The sequence below is a fragment of the Cetorhinus maximus genome, chromosome 11, assembly GCF_964194155.1.
Source record: "Cetorhinus maximus chromosome 11, sCetMax3.hap1.1, whole genome shotgun sequence".
In the NCBI taxonomy this organism is placed as follows: Eukaryota; Metazoa; Chordata; class Chondrichthyes; order Lamniformes; family Cetorhinidae; genus Cetorhinus; species Cetorhinus maximus.
The window spans coordinates 28,637,393-28,659,640 of NC_135889.1; the positions used below are offsets into that span (position 1 = coordinate 28,637,393).

At 42.5% G+C, this 22,248-nt stretch overlaps 1 pseudogene; it reads left to right on the forward strand.

Annotated features, from left to right (window-relative positions):
- Positions 1-8,294: 8,294 nt before the first annotated feature.
- The window catches only part of LOC144686963 (ferritin heavy chain B pseudogene), a 36,022-nt pseudogene continuing 22,068 nt past the window's right edge, over positions 8,295-22,248 (forward strand).

Consider the following 22,248-nt stretch of genomic DNA (forward strand, 5'->3'; position numbering starts at 1 on the left):
TTTGCAGGGAGTGATCCCTGCAGGTGAATGGTGAAGCCTAAAGTGGCCTTGATATTCGGCCTCGCATCTATGGAGTCGATAAGCTGTAGGGAGCAACAAGCAACTTGCAGGCATAATCCAATGGAAGATCAAGTCATTGCTGCTGTCACAGCAGCACTCAGGTAAGTGAGGATGGAGTCACCAAGAAGGGTGTTTGGGATGGGAGGTAGCACTGGCAGTTGGTATCCATCAAGGTGAATGGTGATGATCACTGGGAGGATTAATGTCTATTGGAGGGGGAAGGTAGGGGTGACTGGGGTGCATCAGAGGGGGAAGCAGTGAAAATTGGGAGGGGATTGGTGTCTTATCAGGGGAGCAGCAGTGATTAGGGTGTAAGAAACCAGTGTACAGCAGTAGCCTATATTCTTTGAATACTCCACAGCATAATTTGATAGAATTTCACATTATGTTTGAAAGTGAGGTGGTTCAATCTGAAGCCAGGGTGTTAAATTTAAACAAAGGAAATTATGAAGGTACAAGAGGCCAATTGGCTGAGGTGGATTCAAAAAATAGATTAAAAGATATGATGGTACATAGGCAATGGATAGTCTTTAAATAATTATTACATAGTTTAGTTGGGGGGAAGGGATGGGTAAAACTCCAAGAAGTATGACTAATAGGAAACAAAGCAGCAGGTTAGCGTGTTGTGGGGGGGGTGGGGGGGGGGGGTGCGGGTGGATTCAACTTCATGGAAAATTATGAAAAAACTGAAAAGAAAGGAGAGCCCAGGAGGGGCTATTAGAGTCTCCAGAACACAAAATAGGATAGAGTGTTTGGAAAGGACTAGGAATCTAACTTCAAGCACATCAGATAAAGGGATGACAATGAGAAGAGGGACGGGAAATACAGGACTGAAGGTGTTGTATCTGAATGCACACAGTATACGAAATAAGGTAAATGAGCTTGTGGCGCAGATTGAGATTGGCAGGTATGATGTGGTGGGCATCACGGAGAAATGGCTGCAAGGGGATCAGGACTGGGAGCTAAATATCCAAGGATATACATCCTGTCGAAAAGATAGGCAGGTTGGCAGAGGGGGTGGGGTTGCTTTGTTAGTAAGAAATGAAATTAAATCGATAGCAAAAACGACGTAGGGTCAGATGATCTAGAATCTGTGTGGGTAGAGTTGAGGAACCGCAAAGGTAAAAAAAACCATAATGGGAGTTGTGTACAGACCTCCGAACAGTAGTCAGGATGTGGGGCACAAGATACACCAGGAGATAGAAAAGGCGTGTAAGAAAGGCAAGGTTACAGTGATCATGGGGGATTTCAATATGTAGGTAGACTGGGAAAATTAGGTTGGTAGTGGATCCCAAGAAAAGTCTGTGGAATGTCTACGAGATGGCTTTTTGGAGCAGCTTCTGATGGAGCCCACTAGGGAACAGGCAATTCTAGATTTAGTGATGTGTAATGAGGCAAATTTGATAAGGGAGCTTAAGGTGAAGGAACCCTTAGGAGGAAGTGACCATAATATGATAGAATTTACCCTGCAATTTGAGAGGAAAAAGCTGGAATCAGATGTAATGGTATTACAGTTGAATAAAGGCAACTACAGAGGCATGAGGGAGGAGCTGGCCAGAATTGACTGGGAGATGAGCCTAGCAGGAAAGACAGTGGAACAGCAATGGAAGGAGTTTCTGGGAGTAATTCGGGAGACACAGCAAAAATTCATCCCTAGGAAGAAGAAGCATACTAAAGGGAGGATGAGGCAACCATGGCTGACAAGGGAAGTCAGGGACAGCATAAAAGCTAAAGAGAAAGCATGCAATGCGGCGAAGAGCAGTGGGAAGCCAGGGGATTGGGAAGCCTACAAAGACCAACAGAGGACAACTAAAAAAGAAATAAGGTGGGAGAAGATTAAATATGAGGATAAACTAGCCAGTAATATAAAAGAAGATTGCAAGAGTTTTTTTTAGATATATAAAGGGTAAGAGAGAGGAAAAAGTGGACATTGGGCCGCTGGAAAATGACGCTGGAGAAGTAGTAGTGGGGAACAAAGAAATGGCGGAGGAACTGAATAGGTACTTTGTGTCAGTCTTGACAGTGGAAGACATGAGTAACATCCCCAAAGTTCAAGAGAGTCTGGGGGCAGAGGTGAGTATGTTGGCCATTACCAAGGAGAAGGTGCTAGGAAAACTGAAAGGTCTGAAAGTGGATAATTCACCTGGACCAGATGGATTACACCCCAGAGTTCTGAAGGAGATAGCTGAAGAGATAGTGGAGGCGTTAGTGGTGATCTTTCAGGAATCATTGGAGTCAGGGAGGGCCCCAGAGGACTGGAACATCGCTAATGTAACCCCCCTGTTTAAGAAGGGAGTGAGGCAAAAGACGGGAAATTACAGGCCGATTAGCCTGACCTCGGTCGTTGGTAAGATTTTAGAGTCCATTATTAAGGATGAGATTTCAGAATACTTGGAAGTGCATGGTAAAATCGGGCAAAGTCAGCATGGTTTCATCAAGGGGAGGTCATGCCTGACAAATCTGTTAGAATTCTTTGAGGAGGTAACAAGTAGGTTAGACAAAGGAGAGCCAATGGATGTTATCTACTTGGACTTCCAGAAGGCCTTTGACAAGGTGCCGCACAGGAGGCTGCTCAGTAAGATGAGAGCCAATGGTGTTAGAGGCAAGGTACTAGCATGGATAGAAGATTGGCTGTCTGGCAGGAGGCAGAGAATGGGGATAAGGGGGTTCTTCTCAGGATGGTGGCCGGTTACTAGAGGAGTTCTGCAGGGGTCAGTGTTGGGACCACAACTTTTCACTAATGATCTAAATGAAGGAACTGAGGGCATTCTGGCTAAGTTTGCAGATGATACAAAGATAGGTGGAGGGACAGGTAGTATTGAGGAGGCGGGGAGGCTGCAGAAGGATTTAGACAGGCTAGGAGAATGGGCAAAGAAGTGGCAGATGGAATACAACGTGGGGAAGTGTGAGGTCATGCACTTTGGTAGGAAGAATAGAGGCATAGGCTATTTTCTAAATGGGGAGAGAATTCAGAAATCTGGAGTGCAAAGGGACTTGGGAGTCCTAGTCCAGGATTCTCTTAAGGTTAACTTGCAGGTTGAGTCGGTAGTTAGGAAGGCAAATGCAATGTTGGCATTTATTTCGAAAGGACTAGAATATAAAAGCAGGGATGTGCTGCTGAGGCTTTATAAGGATCTGGTCAGACCACATTTAGAATATTGTGAGCAATTTTGGGCCCCGTATCTCAGGAAGGATGTTCTGGCCCTGGAGAGGGTCCAGAGGAGGTTCACGAGAACGATCCCAGGAATGAAAGGCTTAACATATGAGGAACGTTTGAGGACTCTGGGTCTATACTCGATGGAGTTTAGAAGGATGAGGGGGGATCTGATGGAAACTTACAGAATACTGAAAGGCCTGGATAGAATGGATGTGGGGAAGATGTTTCCATTAGTAGGAGAGACTAGGACCCGAGGACACAGCCTCAGAGTAATGGGAAGACCTTTTAGAACAGAGATGAGGGGAAACTACTTTAGCCAGAGAGTGGTGAATCCATGGAATTCATTGCCACAGAAGGCTGTGGAGGCCAGATCATTGTGTGTATTTAAGACCGAGATAGATAGGTTCTTGATTGGTAAGGGGATCAAAGGTTACGGGGAGAAGGCGGGAGAATGGGGTTGAGAAACTTATCAGTCACGATTGAATGGCAGAGCAGACTCGATGGGCCGAATGGCCTAATTTCTGATCCTATGTCTTATGGTCTTATGGTCTTTACAGCAACTGTACCTTTCTTTATGGCACAAAAATCCAAAAAGAAAAGTCAGTCAACCGTGGCTAACAAAGGAAGTTAAGGATTGTATAAGAGTAAAAGAAAAGATCTGTAAAGTTGCCAAAATGAGTAGTAAACCTGAGGATTGGGAGCATTTTAGAATATAGCAAAGGAGGACCAAGAAATTAATAAAGAAAGGGAGAATAGAATATGAATGTAAACTAGCAAAGAACATAAAAATGGACTGTAAAAGCTTCTATAGGTATGTAAAAAGGAAACATTTGTGGGTCCATGTGGGTCCATTACAGGCAGAGTCGGGAGAATTTATAATGCAGAGTAGAGAAATGGCAGAGAAGCCATTGTGTCTGTCTTCACTGAGGGAGCTACAAGAAATCTTCCAGAATTAGAGATCCAATGGATGAGGGAGAATGAGGGATTGAAGGAAATTTGTCTTGTAAGAAGGTTGTATTGGAGAAATTACTGGGACTGAAGGTTGATAAGTCCCCAGGACCTGATATTCTACATCCCAGAGTGTTGAAATAGGTAGCTATGGAGACAGTGGATGCATTGGTGATCATCTTTCAAAATTCTATAGCTTCTGGAACAGTTCCAGCAGATTAAAAGGTAGCAAATTTCACCCCACTATTTAAGAAGGAAGGGAGAGAGAAAATGGGTAATTACAGACCTGTTAGCCTAACATCAGTGGTAGGGAAAATGCTAGAATCTATTAACAAGGATGTGATAAATGGACACTTGGATAATAATGATCTAATTGGACAGAGTTAACACGGATTTATCAATGGGAAATCGTGTTTGAAGAATCTGTTGGAGTTTTTTGAGGATGTTCTGAAAGAATTGATAAAGGGAAGTCGGTGGGCATAATATACTTGGATTTTCAGAAGGCTTTTGATGAAGTCCCCCACAGGAGTTTGTTTAGCAAAACTAAAGCACGTGGGATAGGAGGCATTATACTGGCATGGATTGAGGAATGGGTAACAGGCAGAAAACAGAGTAGGAATAAACAGCTCATTCTCACATTAGTTGGCTGAATCTAGTGGGGTACCACAGGAATCAGGACTCGGGCCCCAGCTGTTCACAATCCATATCAATGATTTGGATGTGGTGACCAAATGTTATATTTCAAAGTTCATAAATGACAAAAGCTAGGTAGGAATGTGTGTTGTGAGGAAGTTGCAAAACAGCTTCAAGAGGATTTGGACAGATTTAGTGATTGGGCAAGAACATGACAGATTGCATGTAATGTGGAAAAATATGAGATTATCCACTTTGGTAGGAGGAACAGATCTGTGGAGTATTTTTGAATGGTAAGAGATTAGTTAGTGTAGATGTACAAAGGGACCTGGGTGTCATCGTCAAAAAGTCACTGAAGGCTAATATACAGATGTAGCAAGCAATTAGGAAGGCTAATGGTATGTTAGCCTTTATTGCAAGAGGATTTGAGTACAGGAGTAGTAAAGTCTTTTGTCAATTGTATACAGCCTTGGTTAGACTGCACCTAGAGTACTGTGTGTAGTTTTGGTCCCCTAACCTTAGGAAGGATATTATTGCCGTGGAGGGAGTGCAACAAAGGTTCACCAGGCTTGTTCCTGGGATGGCAGGACTGTCCTATGAGGAGAGATCTGAGCCGTGTCCCCAGCAGTTAGGAGGATTGGGGAAGGTGGGGGAGATCTGAAACTGCAAAGGATTATACAGCATTGGAGCATCAAAGAGATTACACCATGCTGAGATAATAGGTGGGCTTCTACCTATGATCCCTGGCAACTCTTTTCAACTTTACTACCAGTTAATACCAGATGACAAGAAAGTTAGGAAATGTTGTAAGGTTGTATGTTGTCTCATGCAGATTCTAGAAGCTTGTATAGTTGAACAATAACTTTATTAATAACACATAACTATATATTTATAAACAGGATACAGTCCTGACTAGGTATTATCTTCTTGCCGACTACTACTGGACTCTCCTCTATACTCTACTGCTCCCATGTGAATCTCCACATCACAATGTGGGCAGTACTGTTGCCCCAGTCCCACATTAACCCTTACAGTCCTGAATACCCAAATGAATTTACAATAATATTTACATACTACCCCTCCTGCCCCCAAGTATCTGACTTGACAGATTCAGATGGTCTGGAGGCTTTACGACTCTTCCAGATCTTTCTTTTCAATTTGGAGGATTGATAGTCTCAACTGCTTTGGGCTGATTTGGTTGGTCTGGAGTTGAAGTTGTAGTATTTGGTGTTTGAATTATTTGGGTTTCGACATCTAGTTCTCTCAAATGTATGATAGGAGGTTCACCATGAGGAATGAGGAGAAGACTGCTCTTGCTCCATCTGATTGTGCCTCCTGGGGTATGTATCAAGTAAAATCATCGTTGATCTTCATGCCTCAGGACAATGACACTTTCTCTGTCAAGGTCCCTGACCCAAACCCTGCCACCTCTGTTATCCGGAGCAGGTTTCAAGTACAGTGCCTCCCATTTTAAGTAGAAGTTTGTCACTGTCTGTAGGACTGTTCCTGGTACTGAACCTTCTGATAGGGCCTGACTGCCAACCCTGGGATTAATTTCTTTGGCAGACTTGGAAGTTGAGTGTGAAATATTCCGCCCATCAGCAGCTCTGATGGAGCTGATCCACATTGTAGTGGTACGTGCCTATATGTCAAAAGTGCCATCGGAAAATTGTCATTTTTCTTCAAGAGGTTATAATAGTACATCCACCCCTTTCTGCTTCACCATTAGATTGTAGATACCTTGGGGAACTGGTAAGGTATTGAATTCCTTAACTCCTGGCAAAATGAAGTATTCATTAGCGAATTGCGGACACCATCTGGTCCAGGATGCCATGGATTGCAAAGATTTATTTCGATGACTTAATGATCGACTCTGTGGCTATTGTGTGTAAATGCTTCACTTCGATCCACCAAGAGAAATAGTCAACAACGATGAGGAATGACTTGCCACTGTATGTGAATAGATCCATTCCCAAACATTCCACCGAGAGCCTGGGGATGACTGCAATGTGTTTTTTATTGGCTTTTTAACTAAGTCATTGCATTTGCATTTGACTCGCAGGTTTGCCAACCAATTGATCTGAGCGGGTGTGGAGGTGACCCACATGAGTAGATTTCAGTGGAACAATTGAAAGGGATGCTGGGAAGATGACAGTTAAAGGATGGTTGAAGTGAAGGTACAGTGGAAGTAACTGTACTCATGGATTTCAATGTGGCAAGCTGTCAATCGGTTCATAGATACCTCCCTGGACCTGATGTTGTGGTGTGAAAGGATCCACAGAGAGATATTCTCCCTACCAACAGGAGGAAGGAGCCTGCCACAGAGAGAAAGAAGGCATTGCTGGAGATTGCTGAGCAGGTTAGCATTAGGAGCGTGCTGTGACATTTCAGGATGCAGTGCTGGAAGCATTTGAATGACCTAATCAGGGGAGGAAAGATGACAACAGTGACAACAGTCAACAATATCCTGCTGTGTGCAGTACCACACCCCCTCATTGCCTTCCCAAGCCTACTCCTGCACATCACTTCTTATACCTCACACATGCATCCAGCCCTCTATGCCAATGCACTTCCTCACATCTGACTACTGACACTCACCCTCACCTTAATACAATGTTATGCCTCTCCCCTATAGTCATCCACATTAAGCGTTGTTCACCCGTCCATCTAGCACATTCCATTATACTCGCTCATAGGTCTCTTCTTTCCTTCCCTGCAGCAGAAAAGAGCACAGAACAAGAGGGACAGGCAGCAAATTGGAGCTGATATTGACAGGTACAGAGAAGGAGATGCTGGAGATGAGCTGAATTGCAGCATGTCTGATCATCAGACATGGAGAAAGGGGGCCACCTCAGCTATCTGGTGATAAAATTAAATATTAGACATCTACATGGGTTAAACAGTCACTCATATTGACTTGACATCAGCACCTAGTGAAATATGATCATGTGCATAACAATCATTTAGCACCTTCTTACCTTGACCATTCTAATTCCTGTCTTGAATCTCCCACAGATCCATCATGCACCCATAGGAGATGGTGCAGGAGGAGACTGAAAACTCCTCTGAGAAAGCACTATCACAGTACTAATTCGGACTGTGTACCAAGTCAGCACGCTGGGACTACTGAGACAGGTAGTTCTTTTGGTAGGCCTGAAGAGATCATATTAGACAATGGGCCACAGTATTCTGGCAGACCTTTTAGAAACATGTGTGCTAAATGGGGCATAAATCGTGATAGCCTACTCACACTATCTCAGATCCAACATTCTCGCCGAGTGAATGGTTGGTACCGTTAAGGCATTAATCATAAAGTGTAGGGAAACTAAACAAGATCACTGCATTGCCATGCTATACTTGAGAGCAACATCTTTAGATATGGGCTTACCGTCACCAGCGGAAATCATGTTCGGAAGACAGGTTTGGACAACCTTCCCAAGCCATCCAGTTCTCATAAATACAGGAGAAAATTCTTGAGAAACAAGGAATAATGAAAATGGCACATGACCACGAACTGCCTAGTCTGCACGTAGGACAGAAGGTTTGGGTCATACATCTTATCCAGGGAACCTGGTCACCCGCAGAAGTATCGAGAGTGTGCAGTAAGCCTAGATTCTATGAGGTCACAACACCAAATGGGGTGATGTTAAGGAGAAACAGAAGTCAGCTAAGGGAATTGTGCAACCATATAACACCCAGCACTCCAATTGCATCTAAAACAAATCCAAATTCAGAAAGTGAAATTGTAGAAGACCACCATGAAAACAATCAACACACCAATAACACCCAGGATGCCAACACACCAACAAGTCAACAACACCGAAGTGGTAAGTCTAGATCTCAGGAAGGTCATTACCATCATGAGATCCAGGAGGATTAGCAAGCCACCTGTACATTATATGGACCCTTAAACTCTTAAACAGAGATCTATCTTTTGTGTAAATAGTTTTCAGAATCACCCTATTGTGCATGTATTTTTACTTTTAATATGTCATGGTAGCTTGGGAAAAAAGGAGGATGCTGTGAATAAGGGAATATGCAAATGAAAAAGTAACCAGGATGGAAAGCAACATGTGACCAGCAGCAAGCAGTGGGTAGAAGAATTGCAGTTGTGCTGTTCTTGTGAGTAATAGTTGCTTAATTCATAAATTAGATTTGTCTGCTGAGCCAATCTATAATGTATTTTCAAATAACCCAAACCTATGTATAGTTTATCAGTCCTGGTGTGAGATTGGTGAGTTTGTGTAAAGCAGATATAAAAATACAACAGCTTGCACACTCTGAATTCCACCAAAAAGGATTGATCAAAATCCTCCTTCAGCACCCAACTAATGTGCAGTAAAGTGCTTTTTAGCTCATTGTTAGTCGGGAAGTGTGGGCAGGCCTTGAGAGGGAAGATGGTACTGGCGATCCTGTTCAAAGTGTTTCCACTTTTCACCCATTTCACTGTCCCCTCAATCACTGGCTGACATGGTGTCTCACATCCCAGTGGCTGACTCTGCCCCTGTGCAGGTGGAGCAGCCTTTTTAGGGACTTCACAAGTGCCAAAACCCAGAGGATGTTGGACAACAGAATCTCAGAAGTCAGAGCAGGGACCTGGGCAACCTGCATCTACCTCTGCTGAAGCTGCAAGGTTTGCACCACATATGCACAATAGAGAAAGGAAGAGTAAAGATTTGTAGCTTCAAAAGGGTCTGCCCATGAGTGTGTTATAATGTTATACAATGTTAGATTGTTAAGTATCTAATTTTTTGAGTTACGTAAATATTATTTGTTTGCACCATGTTTCCATCTTGCCCATTTTTGTCTGTTGCCTGGCATAACTTTCTCAGTTATGATGAATGGCAAAGCTGAGCAAATGGGTGTCTGTGTATGGGATGATTTGTTGAATGATGGACTGTTTGATGCTGGGGAAGGGAGGAGTGAATTGGATTCAGGATGTGACTTCCAGATAGGTGCACTGGTACAACCTAACTGAATGACACCATTATGAGGGCATCCTGGGCAGCAATGTGCACCGCTGCTGTAGCCATATTACGTTCCCTTCCTGTTCCTCCTGCCCCTCCTCTCTTCTTCCTCTGAAGAAGTGATGTCCTCTTCCTGTGCTTCTTCTGCAGCTCCAAACCTCACTGCTGTGCCCATACTATGCAGAGTGCAGTACACCACAATCATTCTCAAAACCCTGACTGGTACATATTGAAGGGTGCATCCAGCTCTGTTCAGCACCTGAAGCATACCTTCAGCATCCTAATTGCTTGTTCAGTTACAAATCTCATCATCACATGGCTTGGATTGCAGCGCTCCTGCGTCATTGCTCGGATTCTTCGCTGATGTCTGCAGCCCCGTTTTAAGCGGGTAGCTGTTATCTCCAGCTGATAAGTCTGTTCCACGGTCCATAAAGCTCAGGAATGGTGAACTGACAGAGAACGAATGTATCATGGCAGTTCCCTGGGAAACATGGACACACCTGCATGATGATTTTTTTATGGTTGCACACAAACTGTACGTTAATGGAATGGAAACCCTTCGAGTCCACAAACCCTCCTGGGTGGGCCAGTGCTGCCTTGACTGTCACATGTACAAAGCCAATAATGGCCTGCACCTGTGGGAGGCCTGCTAGAGACCCAAGCCTGAGCGCCCACTCATTCTGACTGGCATCACCACTGACAAGGTGCACATAATGGCTTGCCATGGCAAACATGGCATCAGTCACCAGTGTGATGCGTTTGGTGGCCATCTGTGATGTCTCCTACAGCCCCTACTTTGGCACCCCAATGACATTTTCCAAATGTCAAACAGGACCCCCTGCTGTGTATGCAGCTTGTCTTCTCTCAGGAAGCAGGAGCAGAACAGGAGGTCAGAGTTTCATGACATACATATGCTGAGGAGCCAAACTTTGTTCTATATGTACTGGGAAGTGTCTTTATTTGGAAGCGTTTCCTTGTAGACAACTTGAATGGATTGAGCTGAGAGGCAAGATGTGGCTGCTGGTTCCAGCATCGATATCAACCTTCCATCTTGAGCCACCATCTCCTTCCCCACACACCTGAACAGCACAGCACTCAGGGAGCTGCCAGTCGCCCTCCCCTTCGGCCACTCTGATTGGCCGTCCCTTGACCAGTGCCCACGTGCCATCCCTAATTGGATGGTGGACATGGAGACAGTCATTTAATGGAAATGGTCCCTACCTGCAAAACTGTTTTACTCAGGGAAAATTATGGCCCAAATGTGATCCAAATTAAATACCCTGAGCATCTTGAGGTCCTGATATTCAGACATATTAAGGAAACTGATCCTCTTGCGGGTATCACCTCTTGTGAGCCATACTACTGACCTCAGTCTCTCTTTCCTGTTTTTAGCTGCATTTTTTTTGGAACAGAAGAGGCTGAGGGGAGATTTAATTGATCTATACAAAATTATGAGGAACCTAAATAGAGTGCTATAGAAAGAAACTATTTCCCTTAACAGAGAGATCTATAGGCAATGGGCAGAAGGATCAAAGCAGAGTTGAGGTGAGAATTTTTGACTGATTATGGTGGGGTCTTGATCTCACCACCTGAAAGGCTGCAAAAGGCAGAAAACATCATCACATTTAAGAAATACATGGATATGCACTTGAAGTGCTGTAACCTACAGGGCTACAGATCAAGAGCTGGAAAGTGGGATTAGGCTGGTTAGCTCATTTTCTGCTGGCACAAATGCACTGGGCCAAATGACTCTCTTCTGTGCCATAAATTTCCCATTTCCATGTTCCTATGTTTATGAGAAGAGCTCCTGTCGCTGGTCCTCCTGCCGCTGGTGCTACTCATCTTGTTCCTCATCTGAGGTCCAAAATAAAGCTGTATAAGTTGCTGATCTGACATATAACAGATGGAAATTAGAGATTAGATGCACAAGCCATCATAGTAGAAATTACTTCCAAAATAGTGAAAGGACACTCAGAACAAGTATTGAGAGCAAAGGTCTTTCACTTAGGCAAGGAACCAGGTGTTGAGTCTCAGTATTTGTGGGATTTTTTCAGCTGCCTCAATTGTTGCTTTGCACTTGCCTTGCTTTCAATGGCAGGGTGCAGAAAATCCAGGAAACCTATGCATCCACCGTTAAAGTTGAAAACCCTTGTTAAAACAGCAGGTAATTTCCTCTTAACATAATAAATTTAACAACCCACCTATCCTGAGCGTGTTTCTTGCATGCAGCCAAACACATTGCACTTAAATGCAGTATTCGGTTTGTTAGAGGCAGCTTCCCAATGTTCTGTCTATTTCAGCACATTTAACCACAAACGCATCCGCTTATGTGGTAAGTACAGCATGCTTGTGACAGAGAAGGTGACTATTTTCTCCAAAGCTCTCCAACACTGGAGTTTTTCTTGTGTTTTTTTCTGGGCCTGTTGTGTCTTAATTGATAGCGACTAATTGCATTCTCATTGTATCGTATGGCAGCTAGGATGATAGAAGGAGAACTCGACGGACATTAGTCTTTTTATGACAGTAATTTCTTTGTGCCTATGCATGTCAGTCACTATATATACAAGGGCCTCTTTAACATGTAACCAAAAATACAGCAGTGTTCCCTCAGTGCTGCAATGTAGTGGTCGCAAGGAAATAATGAGCATTTCCCATCGTTTCCTATTGAGACAAAGGAGAATTACCCCCTATGCAGTCCCCAGGACCATTAGTGAATCTAAGGAGCAAGTTACCCAACCACCTTCTCAGCTGCAACTAGTGTGTGGTCAAATACAGGAAATAACTATATCTGCGATAATTTCAGTCAGAGAGCAACCATTTAAAAAGTCTTAATTCAGAAACCTTGTGTGTAATCTTTACAAAAATGTAATCATTTTTTCCAAAATATTTTGAAGCTTAATTTATTAAGCTTCCAGAAAGATGAAATAGTCAATGCAATCTACTTACTTAAACAGCTTACAGTATAAATGGTTCCTACAGGGAGTCCTTGTTAAAAGTAGATCCAAGGTAATTCTGATATGTTTTCACAAAAAACCTCTATAAAATCTTGTACAACAAAACAGCAAACATTCTTGAAGCATTGCTGCTTCTTAAAGAAATTACTTCCTACTATCTAGTTAGATTTGTGAAATAGGCACCTACCGACAGCAGCTCTAATGAAGTAAGTACAAGATGTGCATCTGCTAAACTCTTCTGGTGAAGGATGTTGAGTCAGTGCTGCTTCTCATTGTTTGAAGGTTATTATTTGTAATTCTTTTCTATTTAACTCAGCATAAGAGACATGGAACAGTTGGATGTGAGAATCCACCCACTCATTGGCAGATATTTTGGGAATGCTTACAATACTTTTAGGTTCTGACAGAGTTCATTTTTCTTGTTTTTTTGGCTGTTCTGTTGCTTTGCACCTCTTACTGCCTTTGCCTGTCTTCACACATCCAGAATTGAGTTATTTGTTATGCAGCAAGCAGTCTGTTAGGAATGTGTGGTTGCAAAACTAAATGTTCTACTAATATCTGCCAAGTGTGAGAAAATACCATTGTTTTTGTTGTTTTGTATTGAGGCAATGGTACTCTGCGGTCAACAGATTAAACCTATCACCTCCCTCTCTTGCTTTTATTTTCCTTGTTTTTTTCCTCTTTGTTTTGTGTTCTAGAATCAAATGAAAGATGCTTCCAAGTTTAATTTGTCCAGTGCCCAATGTGCAACTAACTGGTGCAAAAACTAGAGATGAAATAAGTATTGATGGGGATGGTAATCAAATGAATACTGAAGGAATGATTTTGACCCTGGCTTCCCCAATGAAGCTGGGCATTCAGGCAGTTAAAACCTCCCAGGAGACTTACCTGCCGACATCCTGCTCCCTTCCTGTCCTCTAGTATTTTAACCTGAAATCCTGCTAAGGCAGAAAAGATGCCCAAAGAAAACCAGCGAGGTCCTTTCTTAAATATACTGTTGACAACTGGGACTATTTTAAGAAAGAAATCATTGTGACTTTTCTAAAAGGTGAGCCTAATGAAAGTGAGATTCAAAAGGTAGATTTTAAGACTTTAAAAAAAAAATTCCTATGGAGGCAAGAAGAGCAGGAATTCCTGATCTACAAACCCTCCCAAAACCCCCTCCTTTAATTCCAGGGACTGTTTCTTCAATCCCACCAATTGACCAACTGGTACATCCGATAGTTAGGAATTTAGGATTGTGAGCAGTCTATTAATCTCAGATTTATAACCAAACAATTACTCTAGCATCAATTGCCATTTGCAGAAAAGAATTCTTAACTTCTACTATGCTTTATGTGTGGAAGTGTTTCTTAATTTCACTCCTGAAAGGACTGACTCTAATTTTTAGACTATGCACCTGAGTCCTAGACACTCTAACCAGTGGAAATAATTTTTCTCTATTCTATCTGTTCCCCTCAATATCTTGAAAACTTTGATCAAATCACCCTGTAACCTTCTAAATTTTCAGGGAATGCAACCCTAGTTTGTGTAATCTCTCCTCAAAATTTAGCCCTTGTTGTCCAGATATTATTCTGGTCAATCTAAGCTGCACTCCCTCCAAGACCAATATATCCTTCCTAAAGTGTGGTGCCCAGAATGCTCACGTACGTCAGATGTGATCTAACCAAAGCTTCGTATAGTTGAATCATGACTTCTACACTAGTATTTTAGTCGTCTTGATATAGAGGCCAGCTTTCCATTAGCCTTTTTGATTATTTCCTGTACTCTTCCAAGACCAATATATCCTTCCTAAAGTGTGGTGCCCAGAATGCTCACGTACTTCAGATGTGATCTAACCAAAGCTTTGTATAGTTGAATCATAACTTCTACACTAGTATGTTAGTCCTCTTAATATAAAGGCCAGCTTTCCATTAGCTTTTTTGTTTATTTTCTGTAGCTGTTCCTAACATTTCAATGATCTATGTACCTGGACCCCCAACTCTCTATTTGTATCTCCATTGTTTTCTATATTCTTACCCTTCAGAGAGAGCCAATTTCATTACTTTTTAGGTCCAACATGTATGACCTCACAATTACCAATATTGAAATCTATTTTCCACAGTTTTACCCATTTGCTTAACCCATCAATATTTCTTTGCACTATTATGCTTCCATCTTAGTGCCATCACTTACAATACCGCCAATCTTTGTGTCAACAGCAAATTTCAATATGTGGTTTTCTATCCCATCATCTAAGCCATTAACAAATGAATAATTGAGATCCCAACAGACATTCTTGCAGGACACCACTAGTCACATCCTGCCAATTAGATTACCTGCCCATTGTCCCTACCTCCTGTCTCCTGACGCTCAGCCAATTACCAAATTTGTCAATTTTATGAACTTCAACTTTTACTAGCAGTCTCTTTTGAAGTCTTTATCAAATGTCTTCTGGAAGTTCATATAAATAACATGTTTAATAGTGAGGAGGATAGCTGTAAACTGCAGGAGAATATCAATGGACTGGTCAGGTGGGCAGAACAGTAGCAAATGGACTTCAACCTGGAAAAGTGTGAGGTAATGCACTTGGGGAGGGCTAACAAGGCAAGGGATTACATTATGAATGGTAGGACCCTGGAAAGTGATGAAGATCAGAGTTACCTTGGTGTGCATATCCACAGATCCCTGAAGATAGCAGGGCAGGTAGATAAGGTGGGTAAGAATATGGGATGCGTGCCTTTATTAGCCGAGGCATAGAATACAAGAGCAGAGAGGTTATGCTGGAACTGTATTGAAAGGCTGGTTAGGCCACAACAGGAGTACTGCTTGCAGCTCTGGTCACCACATTGTAGGAAGGATGTGATTGCACTAGATGGGTGAAGAGGAGATTTACCAGGAAGCTACCATGGCTGGAGGGTCTGAGTTATGAGGAAAGATTGAGGGTTGTTTTTCTTGGAGCAGCGAAGGTTGTGAGGGGACCCGATAGAGGTGTATAAGATTATGAAGGACATAGGTAAGGTGGCTAGGAAGGCACTTTTTCCATTAGTAGAGGGGTCAATAACCAGGGTCCATAGATTTGAGGTAAGAGGTAGAAGGCTAAGAGGGGAGTTGAGGAGAAATATTTTCACCCAGAGGGTGGTGGGAATCTGGAACTCACTGCCTGAAAGGGTGGTTGAGTCAGAAACTCTTGTAACATTTAAGAAGTAGTTAGATATTCATTTGCATTGCCATAACCTCCAGGGCTATGGGCCAAGCGCTGGAAAATGGGATTGGTGTAGTCAGATCTTTGTTGACCAGCGCTGACACGGTGGGCTGAATGGCCTCCTTCTGTGCTGTAAATGTCTATGAGTCTATCCATTGACATTCACCTCTTCAAAAAAATTAAATCAGATTCATCAGGCCTACGCTTCACAAATCCATACCGGCTCTCTCTGATCAACTGAAATATCTCAGTCCATTAATTATAGACTCGAGTAATTTCCCCACAACAGATGTTTGGCTAACTGGTCTATATTTCCCTCTCCTATCTTTCTTAAATAACTGAATGACATGCACAATTTGCCAATCTAAAGGAAAAGTTTTGATATTGAGATAACTTTGGAAGATTAGATTTAGAGTACCTACATTCTTCTCACCTACTTCTTTTGAACTCTCAGATGGAAACCATCTGATCCTGGGGATTTGTCAGTCTTAGTGCCATCCCTTTCTTCATTACTGTTATTTTGGTGAGTTCCTGACCCTGATTCAATGTTAATTTCCTTGGGATGCTTGACATGTTGGCCTCTTCCTCTATTGTAAATATGAATGTAAAGCAACTATTCAGCATGATTGCCATTTCCTTATTTTCATTGACAATATCACTGATCACTGTTATCAGTTTTCAAGGGCCCACATTACTCCTGACTACCCTCTTTTTCTTAATTTAACTGTAAAAATGTTTTGTGTTGATGTTGATATCCCTTGCAAGTTTTTTTTCATACTCCCCTTTTGTAACTCTTGCAGTCTGTTTGTCACCCTTTGCTGTTCATTGTATCTCTTCCATTTGCCAGAATCTGTGCTCTTTTTCTTTTAGTTTTATGTTATCTCTTACCTGTATATTGCTGCAGAAAACATTCCCAGACACACTCAAGAAATGTTTTGTGCACACATTTCTGATTTCTGTCCTCTCTTTAATTGCTTTACATCTTGTAGTTTTGCCTGCACATGCAATACCTAAAGCACAATTTCTGACATTTACTCTACTCTCTTCCCTTTTGTTTATTTTTGAACAACTATTTATACTACATTTTCCATCAAGTCCTACAATCACACTCACCCACTTAAGCATTTAAATTCCTTGTGGCCTTATTTATCCTTTTTGTCAGGACCCTGGTCCCAGCCCGGCTCAAGGTAGAGCCCTTCCCAATGGTACAGTTGCTTCTTCTCACAGTATTGATGCCAGTGTCCCATAAAATGGAACCCCTCTTTCCCACACACTCCTTCAACCATGTGCTCTTCTCTTTATAAAGTCATAGAGTCATTTACAGCACAGAAGGAGGCCATTTGGCCCAAGGAGACCATGCTGACGCCCCCGGGAACAATCCAGCCAGTCCCACTCCCCTGCTTGTTTCCCATAGCCCTGCAAGTTTATCTCTTTCAAGTGACTATCCTTTTGACATGATTGGTTGTTTCCACTTCCACCATATTCATGGGCAGCAAGTTCCAGGTCATTACCATTCACTGCGTAAAAAATTTTCCCCACATTCCCACCCGCATCTCTTGCCCAAAATTTTAAATCTGTGTTCCCTAGTCCTTATACCGTCAGCTAATGGGAACAATTTTTCTTTCTCTAGCTTATCTAAGCCTGTCATAATCATGTACACCTCTATCAAATCTCCCCTCAATCATCTTTGTTTCCAACCTAACCTTGTAACTAAAATGACCCCTCATCCCTTGAACCATTCTGGTAAATCTCCTCTGCACTCTGTCAAGGACCTTCATATCTTTCCTAAAGTGTGGTGGCCAGAATAGGATTCAATACTCTAGTTGTGGCCTAACTAGAGCTTAATAAATGTTTGACATAATTTTCCTGCTTTTGTACTCAATGCCTCTATTTATGAAGCACAAAATCCCTTATGCTTTGCTAACCACTCTTTCAATATGTCCCGCCACCTTCAAAGCTCGTGCACATGCATTCCCAAGTCCCTCTGTTCCTGCATACCCTTTAGAATTGTGCCATTAAGTTTCTAATATATTAAGTTTATATTGCCTCCCTTCTGCAAAAATGCATCACCTCACACTTGCCTGCCTGTTCTGCAAGTCTATGTTGCAGGCAATTCATATCACCCTCACTGTTTGCCACTTCTCTAAGTTTAGTATCATCAGATTTTGAGATTTTACTCCATATTCCAAGATCCAAGTCATTTACATGTAGCAAAAAAAAAACAGTGGTCCTATTACTGACTCATGGGGAATACCACTGTTTACCATCCTCCAGTCTGAAAAACAACCATCTACCTCGACTTGCTATTTTTTGTTGTTAAGCCAATTTTTAATCAAGGGCACTGACCCTCCTATTCCATAAGCCTCAGTTTTGTTAACCAGTCTTCTGTGTGGTTCCTTGCCAAATACTTTCTTAAAATTGATATAGACAACATCAATTGCATTCACTTCATCAACTTTCTCTGTTACTTTGTCAAAAATTCAATTAGATTAGTCAAGCATTTTATAAATCCATGCTGACTATCCTTAATTAACTCCAAATGCTTGTTGATTTTTTTCCCCTGATTCTAAATTCCAAAGGTTTATCCACCAGTGATGTTACACTACCTGATCTGTAGTTACTTGGACTGTCCTTACACTGTTTCTTGACTAAGGGTGTCACATTTGCCACTCTTCAGTCCTCTGGCATTCTCCTGTATGTAGGGATGATTGAAAGATTAAGGCAAGCCCTTCCACTCCCATTCCTTTAGCAACCTCCTTGGATCCAAGGATATGAGCCACCTTGATGAAGTAACTTATTTACCCTAAACATAGCCAGCCTTCTCAGTACCATCTCCCTCTCAATTTTTCAGGCTAGCGATTTCATCCGCTATCTCCACTTCTACTGATATTTTGTCAGATTTCCCTTCTCTAGCAAACACTATTGTAAAGAATTCATGAATATTCTAGCCTTCCCTTGACCCTCTAAGCATATATCACTCTCTTTGTCCGTACAAGGACCCACTCCACCTCTTTCTACCCACTTACTATTTACATGCTGGTAGAAGATTATTTTGGGTTCCCTTTCATGTTGACCGCCATTCTATTCTCAAACTCTCTCTTTGTCAGTCTTATTTTCCTCTTCACCTCCCTTCTCAATTTATTGTATTTGATCTGGTTCTCACTTGGAAGAATTCACTGGACATGCATCATACACCTTCCTTTTTTGTTTCACCATAATCTCTACCTCCCTCATTATCCAAGGAGCCCTGTTTGTCTGCCTATCCTTATGATAATTTGTACATAGCTCTGGTAATAATCTGGAGATTACAACCCTTGATGTCCTGCTCTTTAATTTAGCCCCTAGTTTCTGGTTCTCTCCTCTTGCCTATTTTTCCCTTATGTTGGTTGCAACATAGATCATAACAACTAGACCCTTCCCCCCTCCCTATCCAATATCCTTTAAAGCTGATTTAAGACTTCCCTCACCCTGGCACCAGAAAGGCAATACACCCTATGTACTCCCAACCCTGTTTACAAAGGATTATATCTGTCCCCCTAATTATTAAATCCCCTAAAAGTGCCACATGACCCTTCCTCCTTTTGCGGCTGCATTCTGGATGTCCTTCTGATAGTCTTTATTCCTATCTCACGGGCAGGAAGTAAATTGTATCCATTGAATAGGATCAATTTCTGAGAGCACCATTCTCTATCTCATCTGTACACTATCAGTCACACCAACCCTGTTCTTAACCTAACCCTCTCTATGACATGTGATCAAAATCAGAAGCAAACCGTCCAGATAGTGCTCCCTCTCATTTATGTATCAGTGTCTCCAACTCGCATTCCAGAAAGAACCAGAAAGATTTGAGACAGGCATCTAATCCAGATGTGTTTTCTCGGGACGTTCTGAATGTCCACAAGATCCCACACACTGCAGTCCATAGGCACGATCTACTCTGCCATATCCAATCTCAATTATTTATATCTACATAGCGTTTTGTTTTTTTTTCTTTTTCTACACTAAGCATCAAACAGTGGACAAATATTTTAATTACTTATTGTCTCAAGTTTATTTGAACCAATACAGGTTTTGGAGACAAAATAGTAGTAGGCCCCTCTGCTGCGAATTCTCACTCTCAGCAAATTTCCAACTTTTGCATTTTATTTATGCTGCACTTCTCTCATGACCTCTCTGTGTGAACTCTCTATGCACCTTGGAGCAGAAGAAGAGGAAGTGTCATGTGGTACTTGTAAGGGATTAAATAATTAGAGGGACTGATAATTCCTTTTGTGAGCAAAATTGAGAGTACCACATGGTATGTTGCCTTTCTGGTACCAGGGTGAGGGACAATCCAAACCAGCTTGAAAGGATCTTGGAGAGGGTGTGCAAACTGAGTGGGAATCATGCAAATATGAGCAAGGAATAAAATTATCCAGGTCTCATCTAGCCGAGGTCATTAAGTTTACAGGCCACAATCAGCCCTGCCCAGTTTCCACCCTGAGTTAAAATCAGAACTGGAAAATACAAAACAGGCTTTGATTGTGACCCTTTACCAGAGCCAAAGACTGTTGATGTCAGGTTCCACCTAAAAGATTTCACCATCTTTATCCTTTCAAATATCAATTCAAACGCTGTGCATTTGCTACATTTCCTCTTACAGTTCTCAATAAACATGTTGAAAGTGACAATTATTTGATGGCACAACTCAGTTTCACAGAGCACTGCTTCATTTCTGGCAGCTAATTACAAGGTGTAGAAATCCAACTTCCTGGACATGATAAGTTCTTGCTGCTGTAAAGTATTAGAGTATGTAACAGAGAGCCTGAGGAATTCTTCAAAGTCAATACCAGTTACCAGGTAACCACAGTCAAGTCAACTGAAGCCTCTGAATCATTGCTGAGACTAGCCCTCGGAAATAAAGTCAGTTCAAAAATACCTGCCCAGAAAAATAGCCTTCCAGAATGTTTCAATTTAGTGAGGCTCCAATAAGAAATCAGTGGATGATTTATAAAGTTGATTGCGTATTTAGTTTGCAGTCACTCAGAAGATCGCATGTTTTGACATGAAATTGCACGGCGATGGATGGGGTAATCAAATGAAGAAAGGAAAGGCAAGTTGCTGTGTTTCTAAATCTAGTGGGTATGAAATTGGGGCCTGTAGCACTACTGGAGGTGGTGTTACAGATGCTGATCAGCTTTCTGCTGATGCACACTGTGTCAACAGATATTTCTGGTTTGGCCCACAAAACACCCATGCTGGGAAGGATGCTTGTGCAGATACTCATGCTCATACAGATGTTTACAGCACAGAAGGAGGCCATTCAGCCCATTGTGTCCGTGCTGGTCAAAAAAGACCTGACAACACTAATCCCATTTACCAGCGCTTGGCCCATAGCCCTGGAGGCTATGGCAACACAAGTGAATATCTAAATACTTCTTAAATGTTACAAGAGTTTCTGACTCAACCACCCTTTCAGGCAGTGAGTTCCAGACTCCCACCACCCTCTGGGTGAAAAAATTTCTTCTCAACTCCCCTCTTCGCCTTCTACCTCTTACCTCAAATCTATGCCCCCTGGCTGTTGAACCTGGTTTCCTGCCTGGTGCAATCATTACATTATACAGCCCACCGGTTGATGAGATGCTCGGTTTTCAATTTTGACCACACAGGTCCATTCAACAAATTTGCATGTCACTCCCAAAGAACAGAGGCTCAGCTGCAAGAAGGACCCATCACCCTCATTACTTAAAGGGCCAGACACCCAACTCTTAGATAAGATGGTTCTGGAGAGTTTCTGCCCTTGCAAGATCACTGCAATTACTGCAGAATGTTTTTGGAGATGTTGTGGTGAGTTCCTGGATTTGACAGAGTGTTGCTGCATCCTCGCGGGAGCACTGAGAATGAGCTGAACTGTCCGCACAACAGGTAGAATATGGGCAGTTCCAGTGCCTCTGTATCTGCAGGACAACAGCGAGATGAAACAGAAGCTGCAGAGAAGACAAGATGCCCTCTGTTAAGTTGAGATCGGACTCTGGCAGGTCAGTCAATGCACCCAGCATCTGCGTGTGCATGCCCATCAGTGTTCTTCTGTATGTTGCCCATCGAGGTCCTCACCTGAGTCCTGTGCAGTAGAGCTCATCTGTCACCTCTGGTTTCCCTGGTATGGCTGCAGCCCACTAATACCCAGTGACTCACCATGTGCAGATCCCAACTCTATAGCACCCTCTAATATAATACAGTGCCAACATCTGAGCTGGCAGCTGCTAGCATCAGATAAGTGACGGGGGCCCCTTCATCATTGCTGTAATGTTTCTCTCTCCTTCTGGAGTTGCTATGGGGCAGATAGCAGTTCTTGGGTGTCTGAAA